The sequence below is a fragment of the Centrocercus urophasianus genome, unplaced genomic scaffold (genome assembly GCF_019232065.1).
Source record: "Centrocercus urophasianus isolate 14NV4802_14NV808 unplaced genomic scaffold, USGS_Curo_1.0 seq_12, whole genome shotgun sequence".
Classification (NCBI taxonomy): Eukaryota; Metazoa; Chordata; class Aves; order Galliformes; family Phasianidae; genus Centrocercus; species Centrocercus urophasianus.
Genome location: NW_024884364.1, coordinates 30,988,453 through 31,001,050, shown reverse-complemented (window position 1 = coordinate 31,001,050; position 12,598 = coordinate 30,988,453).

Genomic DNA, 12,598 nt, shown 5'->3' with positions numbered 1-12,598 from the left:
ATGCACAAGCTATCCACAAGCTTACACATACAGCTAGCAGAACATCCTGCTTTCAGATACAGGACAAAAAAAAAGTAAATTTTAAAGCTACTAAATGATGTGCAATTTCTACCAGCAATTTGTGTGAATGGGCTTTCAGGGTCACACAATAATCAGTAAAACCGGTGAAGATCTGCATGAAAACAATAAGTGTAAGCAGTTTTTACTGCAGAAACCCCAGACAATGACAGAGGTTGCAGAAGAGTCTCTAAAATAAACACATTGTACCTTTTCTCTGAGTACAAGTCAGTAGAGTCATAAATTAAAATAAAAATAAAAATAATAATGCTTTTTTAAAAAAGAACTAAAAGGTGAAAAAAAACCATGAAAGCATTGATTCCCTGCTTCTATTTGTCAATTATAGCTTCAGGTCAGTCATTAATGATACTTGGGTATGCGGTGTAGCATTATATTCCCAGTAGAGGAATCATACTGTTGATATAGCTCGGATTAGAAATTCTCTCAGAAAAGACTTTATTTTTTTTTATTACAACAGTATGTATCAACTTAATATTAGAAAATAAAGGGCTCTTTCTATCAGTCATGAGCATACCTCAAAGTGAGTGCAAGTATTCAGCTGTAAGTGTGTATTTTTGATACAGAAGATTCTTCAGTTTGAATGCTATTTACTTCTAAGAAACACTTACTTTCATGTCTCATTTGGTGGGAAAATAATATACTATATCCAAGAATAGAACAAGCCCCCTGCGGTCAGAGATCTTGAACACTTTCACGTGTAGCTTGCAATTCACAGATATAAATTGCAATTCCACAGAGTTAAAAAAAATATATAAAGCTGTATATTTGTGTTAATAGCACTTAACAGGTTTGTGCAAATGAAGAAGGCTCATTCACACATGTAAGCCAGGGATCCTGCTCTTAAACCTTATTGCCAGTGACCTACCCTTTCATGTACGTTATTTATGGTTCATACGGTGGGACCTGAGATTCAGACTTCAAAATGTATGTGGAGATCTGAGTCTTCAGAAATGTCTTCCAACCAGAGGAAGTATCTGATCCTTCCTAACAGAGAGACTTCAGGCAGCTGCTGCAAATGTAGAAGTGATCTTTGCCATTTGGCTGCAAGATAGTGTCCTTGTGTGCCCCATGGCTAAAGGCAGTGGCTGGGGACAGTATTGTTGGGGAAAGGAATTTTAGCACAAGCTTGCTTCTAGGTCTTACAATAGACACAGCCTTAATCTTAAATTTAATTTCCCTTCATATCCTTTGACCTAACTGTGTTGAATCCTGAAATTCAAATGCGCCTTTTGAAGGAGAAGTCCTAGGTCTGATTGCTGCTGTCGCAGCAGTCACAGCATAGTCAGATAAACAGTAAAGATCATAGGCTTATACAGCTATGCTGTATTATTCTCTATCCACTTAATCTACATAGACTGTTGAAGCCTGACCGAAGGAAGCCACCAGTCACAGAAGACATTGAGACTCAATGGAGCAGAATGTTGGGTCTTGTTTTCTGAAGAAAGTAGAATTCTGGCATTTGTGCTGAACTCTCAGGAAAGAAAAAATCAGGACACGAAAACAATAGTGACGATTGAAAGGGTGAAGAGAAGGCTGAAAGAAAGAACAAGATGATGAGAGAGAATGCACACAAGAGCATAGTTAATTCAATGCTCGAATCAACTGTGCTCTGTCTGCAACGTTTTATCATAAGCATCCCTGCTTTAGACTCACTAGCTCAGAACTCTTTGCAGCATTGCAGGAAATCCTCTGCTTTCCATTTAAAAAAAAATCTTACTGTAACTCATCAGTACAGACAATTTTGTCAATTTTAGCAAAGGAGAAAAGATCATATATTATTTATCATAATCAAGAGCAGGGATTCATTAGAACAATGAGCAATTGTCGTATTATTCCTCAAAGTATTAATTTGAAGAATGAGAAAATAATGATATTTCCCACCTTACCAGTTTTTCTCCTCCTCTTCTCCTGTTGACACAGTCTTCAGTATCTGTCAGCTTGTCAGATCAATTTCTCATTCTTGAAAAGTAGCATTTTTGCTAAGTGATTGTAATAAAGAACCTTCTTTTTCCAACTCAGTAATTATCTGGACTTGAAGATATAATTCCCCATTGATTTCCATGGGGCTAGACTTTCACAGAAAAAGCTTCAACAAGCAATGTCTACTTTGGAAGTACAGCTTTCCTGGGTTCCCTACAGCCAGTGAAAAATCTGGGCAACTCTAAAGAGAAACTTCAATCTGGCAAAGATCTCTAAACATCTCTAGAGAGGTTACATTTTGTTACCTCAAATTTTGTGGGCTGCATCTCAAATTACTAAATCAATGTGGCAATCTCTTTTTGCGGAAAGTGTGGAAGATGAAACCCTGTCTTCAGTGCTTCCAGACAGAACTGTACTCACTAAACTTAATTTCATCCTACAACACTTTTATTTCCTGGCTGACTTATAAAATTCTTAAGATTACATAGAAGTCATGCTTGATGTTGGTGCTTTTAGTTATTTTTTTTTGTTTTTCCCATTGTTTCTGACACTCCCCAGCTGCAGCATTAAGCAGTTCAGCAATTTCTGATCTCAGAGCTGGCCTTAGATAATCAACAGCAGCAGCAGAGAAAACACAGTTATGCAAGAGTGGAAGGAAACCTTTTTTGGTAATTCAAACCATTGGCTGCTTACAAACATCAAAACATCAGTTGCAGTGGGCTCTGTATCGTGGCCTCTCCATCAATATGGAAATGAAAGGTTGAGCTGTTGGGAAGTAAAGGAAACTGTGCCAGCTTTGGTGGAAGCAATACAGATGTAGTGGTGTATTTTACTTAGCATGCTGCTTGCTTTCTCTGGTGCAAATGGAAGAACGCATATTGGTTTGTGCTTCATCCTTTTTAGATGGAAGATAAATAAAATGCCTCATTAAATTCTTTACTGAATGGGATCTAAGATTTACCAGATCTCCATCATTTTTATAGGGGAAAAAATGAAAGGAGACTATTTTGTTGCAGCCCATTATCACTACCAGTATGGTGTGCATGTCAAATCAGGGTTGTCTCATAAAATGCAGCATCTCTCCAGTAATCTTGCAATACTTGGCTGTCAAGTATTGCTGTATAAGAGTTCTAATACTTCAGGTAGTTAATCATGTTAAATAAACTAGATACACGTTTATCTCTGCAAAATATCCAGCAGGGATATGAACAATCTTCACAAAGCTGCTATATTCCATCTATTAAGCATAATTACATTAAAGCACATAGTATATTAGAAGTCTTTCAGGATTAAAAATAAAGTAATGCTAATCTACTTTCCAGAAATATACTGAAAAGTTACTATTAAAATCTGAAATAGAAAGATGCATGCAGAAGATTCTTTTATTAAAAAAAAAATTCCAGTGACATTCTAGTGACAGTGACCACAATTGTCACAATATATGTAGTATATTTACAGTATGGTTTCATGGTAGTTGTTGATAATTTTGACTTCAGCACTTGTGAGAGTTACTAGGTGTGAGAAATCAGATCTCTTGTAACCGGTGTCCGGATGCTTATTCATTACCATTACTCTTTTCTCATCAACTAGATTTGCATTTTTAAGAGGTGACCACAAATTTCTACAGCATTCCAGCACCAATCTGACTGAGCTCTGCATCTCTAGTCAGAGTTTGCAAAGTTACATGCAAATTTAAGGTGGCCAAAATTTGGAAGAAGTGGGACAGACAAAATATTAAGAAACAAGGAATAAAGATATTTTAAAAGTGAAAGCAAAACAGAAGCAATTAAACTGGATGATAAGCCCTCCCATATTCAGAAAATTCATTACCCAGTGAAATTGTAGAGCTATTTACAACATTTGGATGCTACTAATTGCTATTTCCTATCTCTGTATCACTTGCAAATAGCGAATTTATGGTTTTCATCCAAATCCCTCTCTTACCTCATCACAGAATTCAGAAATACGTTTCACAAACTACAAACACAGTTAATACACTACAAACTACAACATAGTTAATACACTAACTTAACACTACCGATGTCTTTGCCCTGTGTACATTTAGAAAATAATTAGAAATATATTCTGAACTTCTTCTATATAGTGCCCACTGCGTATAAGCTAAAAGCATCTATTATTGTCTATTATTGTCACTTGGCATTCCTGCAGTATGTGCTGCATGAAATAGTTTTGTTCTCATCACGAAATAAGAGGTAACAATAGCAGATATGAAAGAAATGTGTCTCCAACCAGAATTCAAATAAAAACATTGTGGAAAGTGAAAGATTTAAACAATAAAGAAGACTGAAATAGGAAGAAGTTCTGGCTTGGACTATTTGCAAAGAAGAGAACTCATGATTTATTTGTTGTTTTGTTTTTAATTACAGTTGCATTCAGAAGCCAGACTGATGGGTTTGGGGAGTCACACACAACTCACATCTTAGAAGAGAATTAAGCTGCTGTCTGATAGGAAGATCAGGTAGGCCCCTAGAGATGTTGAAGTGAGAAGATGTATGATATGTTCATGAGAGGAAACAGTAATGACAAAAGAGATCGGAGAAAGCCTTGATGAAAATGTATAGAAATAGTAAATCCTGTCAAGCTGTTACAGAAATAGAATCATAGGAAATATGTGATCTTGTACATGTGTTTGAGTCAAAGAGTATTAAAATCTTTCCATTAATTTCAATGCATTTCATATCAGACTTTAAATGTAAATTTATTTTAAATAGGTTAGCACATGGGAGAGGCTGACATACAGTTTTCTCAGTGAGGCTCAAGATGACTTCATTACTTGCAATTGTCAGCAGAAATCTTTGTATAATCCAGCCCAAACTTTTTTCTTATTTGTGTTACTGAATTCTAAGTGTACAGCCACCAGATAGAAAGTGATGAACTTACATATTTTTTACTACAAATATTCAGATTACCCAAACTATTACCAGAAGCTGGAGCCTGGGTATTTTTAATAGAATCTTAGAATCATAGAACTAGCAAGGATGGAAAAGACCTCCAAGATCATCTAGTTCAACGATCCACCTGTCACCAATATTTCTTCACTAGACCAAGTCCCTTAGTACAACATCTATTAAATGTTTCTTGAACACTTCCAGGGACAGTGACTACCACCTCCCTGGGCAGCCTGTTCCAATGCATCACCACTCTTTTGGAGAAGGAATTTTTCCTAATATCCAACCTGAACCTCTCCTGGTGCAACTTGATGCCATTCCCTCTAGTCTAGTTAAGTGAGAGAAGAGGTCAACCTCCACCTCGTCTCAATAAAGATCAGGCTGGTTTATGTCTAAAGCATGGACTTGGAGTAAATATGAAAATATATTTCAATTGAGATTATTTTAAAGTAGTCGGCTGTTGCTAATTATGAGAAATGTCAGTCAACAGTGCTATATGGGTTCAGTTATTTTAATAGAGATTCTGACTATTAGAACTAGAGTTCAGACTGTTTCAATAGTCCAATCAGAGGTATAAAATGAGATCTGTTGTACTTCCTCAGACCAACAAATTGAAATATCACAATTCTTTTTAACAATTCAAAATAAAGTCAGGTTTTTGCTATTGCTACTTGCCCTTAATTAAACTTTTCCATAAAGAAATAGTGAAGAATCAGATCCATATCAATTTATGGCAATAAACTTAAACACTCCATCAATTTAAGAGAAAAATAAAAACGATTTAGATCATCTGTTTAGATAAACCACTCTGATGAAGGAGAAACTGTATTCTTCCTGCAGTATGGTTCATAATCATGCCAGTCTAGCTTCCATGTAAAGAGGAATCTTGTGTTAGAAAACACTTATGAAAAATTATTTTCGCAAAAAGTTGGCTGATTAAAATCCCAAGTCAAGTTGTAGCTATCAAGTATGTCAGCAGGATTTAACTTTTTACACTAATCAGACTTCTGAATTCAAGCTAGCCTTTCGTTTCATTGAAATCTAAAGCTGAGTGAGGGGGAAACCAGAGCATATATTTCACAGCTCAGCATATTCACAGTCTAAGAGCTGGATTTTGTTGATTGCCCTCATATTCACTTGAATTTCATTGGTGAGGATGTGCTATCAGGAAAAAAAAAAAAGAAACTCATCTCCAAACCTTGCTCGCTAGTTTTAACTGTAATCATCAAAGCCATACTCAATAACCTAGAATTAGCACTTCTACTTAATCCTACATATCAATGTGGGAGGCAAAGAGGGGAAGAGTTTAGTTCTGATGCAGCTAGATAAACATGTATTAAGGTTTAGTACAGAGGTCAAATTAGAACTATTTGAACTAAAACTTAAAAGAAGTTTTTAAAAACCTTTACCTCAAATAATAATGCTTTTATAAGTAAGTGAAAAATAAAATGCTTTGCCTTTGCATTGCCTGTGTATATTTCCTCTGTGCCAATAATCAAGGGCCTAGTCTTGTGTGTTCTACAAACTTTCAAGAATTTGGTCTACATTAATAGGCTCTCATAGAGCTTATGTATAGTTATTACTCTAATTTAACCCTTATTATGGACCTTTAATACATTCAGAACAAAACCTAACTAACATTACTGCATATAAGAATTATGAAATAATTTCACAGAATTATAGAAAAATTAGGTTAGAAGGGGCCTCTGTTGGTCTCTAATCAAACCTCACCAGTGATAATCAGTGTGTAATAATTACTTCCTTCATCTTTCTTGCAATTTTATTACTAATGCATCTCAGTACATATTCATTGTTCACTGATGTAGCAATACACAGCTGACATATGTGCACTTGCTGTCTGCAGTATGGAGGAATCCTATCCTGCAGAGCTGCTACCTAATGAGCAGGGGCTCAGCCCCAGGTGCAGAACATTGCATTTGTCCTTCTAGAATCTCATGGCACTCCTGATAGCCAGTCTCCTTGTCAAGAGCTCCTTTTGGTGACATCCAGAAACTGGCTAAGTTACCCTTAGTCCTGTTATCCAGGTCCTTGGTGAAAATACTAGACATCAATGACTCTAGAAGGCATCAACCCCTGGCACTACTAAGTGTTAAACCTGAAACTGTAAACACTGCAAACTTTAAGGTCCAGCCTGTTCTCCACCTCTTCTTACAGTCCACCCATCCAGTCCACTTGTCCTCTGTTTGGCCAGCGCAGGAAACCACAGACCTCAGTGACTAACTCAGTCATATCATTTTATATAGATGCCAGATTGGTCAAGCATGATTTCACAAGGATTAAGTCCAAACACTGATTGTTACAAGACATGGTCTTGTCCTTTGAGTGTCCAGAAAGTTATTTTCTTGATAATTTCATCTAGTCTTCCCAAGTATTAAAAAACAACATCAGTTTTTGGCTCCCTAAATCCATCTTCATGTTTATTTTAAAAGAAAGGCCTATCATTTGCCTGTTTATACTTACTGGGCATCTCCTATATATTTTGTTTTTAATATTCTCATGTTTATTATTCTCATTTTTTAATTTTGAAATTCCTTTCACTTCAAGTATCCTTATTTTTTTACTGTTAATTTGACTGTTTCTCAGTGTATAACTTGATTTTCTGTGTGAATAGTCCATCACTGGATGATTACTTGGCAATCTTCTCCAAATTTGTGTCACTTTTTCTAGGAGGCTTGTATTTCATTTGCAAAGCTTTATCCAACCGAAAGTAAGTGTATAATGTCCCAGTACAAAAGTGGTTTGGTAATTTTTCCTTAAAAATATTACCTTTCTTCCCTCATCAAATACTTTGTATTCTTTCTGCCTGTATGTGTAGTAGAATAAGAAACCACTACCTTTGGAAATACTTGGAATGCATTTTCAGCAAAGCAGAGAGAAATATGTACAATTTTTAATGATTTGCTTAGCAAATTTTTGTTGCGTTGAGTTATTCAGCAGGAGGGAAGTCTGTAGGGCTGTCTGAGCACATTTATAGATACAGAGCCTCAGTCTGGGTTGCTTCTGAGCTGTCTTCTGATATTTTCAATTGAGTGCTCTCGGTAGTCATACATACAAGCTACCTGCTGCTTTTGAAGTGAATAGGAGTTTTACTGCTCATTTCAGAGGGGAGTAAATTCAAACCTTTAATGAAATTTTGTCAGTTACATTGCATCAGTCTTCATGGAAGAACCTTAGCATAGTGATATTTTCCTCATGAATATGTCCTTGTGGGACAGTAATTGAAAAAGCGAATTAACTGCATTACCTATCACATAATCAGATGGTTTTTAGTAAGACAGATTTCTGATTGTCTTCCATCGCAACAGTAGTGACTCAAATGAAACTATTACCATTTCTCTCTGCTAATAAGAGCACAGCAAGAAAATTACAAGTAATTGTGAAATAAATATACCCCTACTCTGCTTTGTTTTTGATCAAATTGTTTTCTCCACTTCTTTCTTAGCTCTATTAATACATGTGTCTCTAGACACCCTAAGCCATCAGAGCTATTTTAGGTACTGAAATAAGCTAAATACTCATAATTTACTCCCCCTCAAGTTGCTGATCTATTGCTTGCCTTCTTTTTCTCTTACTCCTTCTGCTCCTTATATCTGTGGGAAAAATAAGTTTTTCTTCATTCCATTTGCCAAAGCTGCTGAACAAAGACTTTTATCCCCACTGTTCTGAAAACATGCCATAGTTTCCTTCCACCCCCAAGGGAATAGTTTTCCCCTATCACTTCTGAAGACATTTATCTCTTTTTCCTAGTGTATGTTAATGAGAAATTTCAGAAGTATGAAGGTATATTAAAGATTATAACAATTCCTCACTTATAAAAAACAGGCAAATTCTAATTTTTGCAGACTGTAAGGAAATAAACTTCATTTTAGAAAATGAAACCAGAGTACACACCTTTACCTACACTGCAGTGGTTTTCATTTTGCCACATAAATTCTTTCTCCTACAGGAATGACATACTTCGTCCCCAAGAGCATGCAGGGGTGAAGTGCTAAAAAACACTTCAACCAAGAGCAGATAAACTACTCTGTTTTCTAAACAAAAAGCAATTATAGCCCTTATTAACCTGTACACCTTCTACAAGCAGCGGAACAGGACCAAAGCACACAGTCCTTAAAAACAATAAATAAATAAATAAATACCTTTTTTTAAAAAAAGCCACAAAGCAGACTTGCAGCTTAGGAAACAAAGCAGTAGTATGTGGACAGTGACTGAAAATGCAGTGTTGCAGAGCTCTGTTTTTTCTCTCTCATACACATCGAGGACTCTGAGATGACATATGTTCAGTTTAAAGTCAAATAGTACAAATAATAGTTTCTTTTAATTACTAGTACTTTGAACTTTTAAGTAGGATCTCAACTGAGGCTCTCATGTCTCTAGCAATTCCCAAGGAAAGAAGAATATTTCAAGCCTAGTAAAGCACTCTCATAGATGCAGCAAAGCAGTTTACATCTCTCCAGAAATGGCAGTGCAGTAAAAGCAAAATATTATGAAAATAGATACAGGCCAGATTAACTCCTGATTTGCATGCCCTGATATTTTACTAGTTTTATATAGAATGAATCATACACTGAAGGACAGAAACACAGAATTTTGCTGAATGCAGCGATTTCATACCACATAGAAATTATATCCCTACAGAGCTAGTTTCTCCGCATTGGTGAGCAAAAGTATGGTAAGCTGATCCAAGGATGAAATAGTGTTTTGCCTCTCTCTGTCTGTTGACATAGAAGATTTATCTGCTCTGTATGGTGCTGGCTGGCTCTTAGCACCTTCAGTCTAGTGCCTTGTGTTCAGTCTGGAACATCAGATTACAAAATCTTCAAGTGTGATCTCCATATGCTGATCATACATTTATGCCCACTTGTGGATTACTAAATACCATTGCCAGTGGGTGCAAAAATAGTCAACTATTCATGTCAAAATAGGGCCACAAGAATCTAGTATTAAATACACAATTATATGTGTTTTTTATTAGGGCACTGAATTAATCCAGTGGGCTCCAGTAGTTTATTATACACACAGAGATATGGACATTTTGTCCAGTAAAATTGTCCCTGAATCCAAATATTTCTTGTTAAAAACTTCATAACTTATTAAGAAAATTCAGTGTTTCATTCCACTGCCACTTTCCTCATCAAGTAATTTGTGTTTTTCCTTTCTGCTGCAGTATTATATAACCAGCAAAAGCTGGATGCAAACTCAGTTTAAGAGCCAAGCTCAGCACAACACAGTCACATTCAGATAGCTGTTCAGAGAAAGGTACATATTCTCAATTGACCAGTTCTCTTTAAGAAGTTACAGTATCCAAGTGCCATAAGCATGATTTTTCCCTGCCTTAAATTCTGGAGAATCACACAGATACCTGTGAAAATCAGTATGGGAATATCTGATACCTACTTCATAAGATTGTGAATAGCATCTGGAAGCACTAACTCAAGTTTCTAAAGCACCATATTGTCATTAACATCAAGTAAAGTAAATCCTCCTTCTTATTAGGACTAATTCCCTTAGGTGCAACACTTGACGCAGTGGAGAATTGGTGACAGATGAGGTCAGTGTCTCATCCTAGGTCTTCTACAGGATTTCCATGGGCTGTATATCCCTTTCAGTAAAGGTTGAGAGGGGAAAGAAGTTCAGCACTGGACATGTCACTTCATGGAATTTCTTAAGACTCATGCAAAAATTGGCCATCAAAAATCAAAGAATTAATGATCTTAAAAATTTCAACACAGCAAACCTGTACAAATACAGTAGACACTTGTACAGCTCTTACAACAGTACCAGCAGAATAGGGAGAGATAAAGTTGGCTACGTCCTTCTTTGGAGACAGTTCCCAGTTCCTGAGCAACCATCTACTGAGATCAGGAACAGATATATTGTCCTGGAGAGCAGAATAACATGTATTCCAAGACTAATATCAAAGTACTTCCAAAAATCCAGAGGATGTATTGCCACCAAGCTGGTATCTGAATGAAGTAAAAGAGTTACTCAGACTTATCTGTACACATTTCTCATTCCAGACTCTGATAGTACCTTGAATGAGCAGATTAAAATTAACCAAGAATCTCAGACAGCTGGAGCAAAGGACTCAGGGAAATGTGAGGAACATAAACATCAGGAAAACGATCTTGGCCGGTTCTTTAAGTGAGGAGCCAAGCTCATGAAGGGATAAAATTAGCCCAGCTTCTCAGATGGTATAAAATGGGATGGACTTTGGTGTATTGAATGATGTTCCATGAGCAAGAAGTAAGAGGAGGTCCATCTCCTGAAGAAAAAGGAAAAGAGCACTGTTACTTATAAACATACTTCTTGAGGAGAATTTTAACTGCTTTGAAAAGAAAGATGACAGAACTTTTAGTTATGTGTAAATTCCAGTGACTTTGACAAGAACTTGAAATAAAAGTCATGCGTAGAGCCAGTTCATGTAAAGATCATAAAAGGGATGAGGTGAATGAGTAAGTCAATCCACTTAACAGGCTAGGTTACTTTATTTTAATTTCCTGTCTTTTTTTTGTCTTTTTTTTTTTTTTTTCTTTATTATAGGCATCTTGCTAGATGATCAAGATAGCATGTTAACTTGCATGAGAGGCTTGAAGATGTTGCTGACATAGTAGATTTTTTGAGTGCCTATGCAGCCATGTTATATTATATGCAGGGAGAGTTTTGATACAAGTGTCCAGAAAAGGGTGGAAGAGAAAGAAACAAGGTGCTAACACAGTGGGGATTTAAAGTAGGTCGTTGCATTAGAAGGATCAATAAATTAATTCTCTTATAAGTAATTAGAAGAATCACTTGGTTTGCAGGAACCGTTGGTCATAAGACTTTAGGGATTTTTGTAGAAATCTACAACAGTTAAGGAAAGCTGTCCTTCAGAGAAAGCAGACGTGCACACACATACAGAAGTCCAGATGAAATTTAAACTGTCTCATAAAGCTGTCTTTACAGGAAGGAAGCATAGGCAAAATACAAATCAAAGCACTGACGATAATTGGTGAATGAAATAGAGGCTAACTCTGGAAGCCAAGAAACAAAGTTATGCAACTAGTGTGAAATAGCAGTAATAATAAGAAGTTAATCTGTAAGTAAATTAGTAATAAGAGGAAGAACTCGGAGAATCTTGGCCTGCTTCTCGACAGGGAGGAAATGTGCCGATATATGATAGGTCATGCATTCTGACTTTATTAAGACATTATATTGTCTGCCACAGTGGAAGCAGTGAAATCTGATGTAGAATAAATTATCTACCTATGGTTACAAAATTATTTATAAAGTATGTCAGAGAATTATCAGTGGTTCACTGCCAGTATAGAAGGATTTTTCAAGGTAGAATACATACAGTTGGTATAGTTCTGTCTTCTGATACACTTATGTCCCGAGTTATGGAATAAACTGGACCTAGCAAGTATGTTAGTATGACAGAGGATAAGATTAGCATTCAAAATGGTCTTGAAAAAGTGAATGAATGGACTGAAAGACTAGATTCCAATTCAAAGCAACAAACGCAGAAGAGTTGGTTAAAAAAAAAAAAAAAAAAAAAAAAAAAAAAAAAAAAAAAAAAACCAAAGGCCTGGAAACAACCAGAGGTCATACCTTTCCCAAACAAGTTAGATTTTCCAAATTCCATCCTGAACTACATAATTCTCTTGTGCTACAGGAAGCTGGGCACAAGG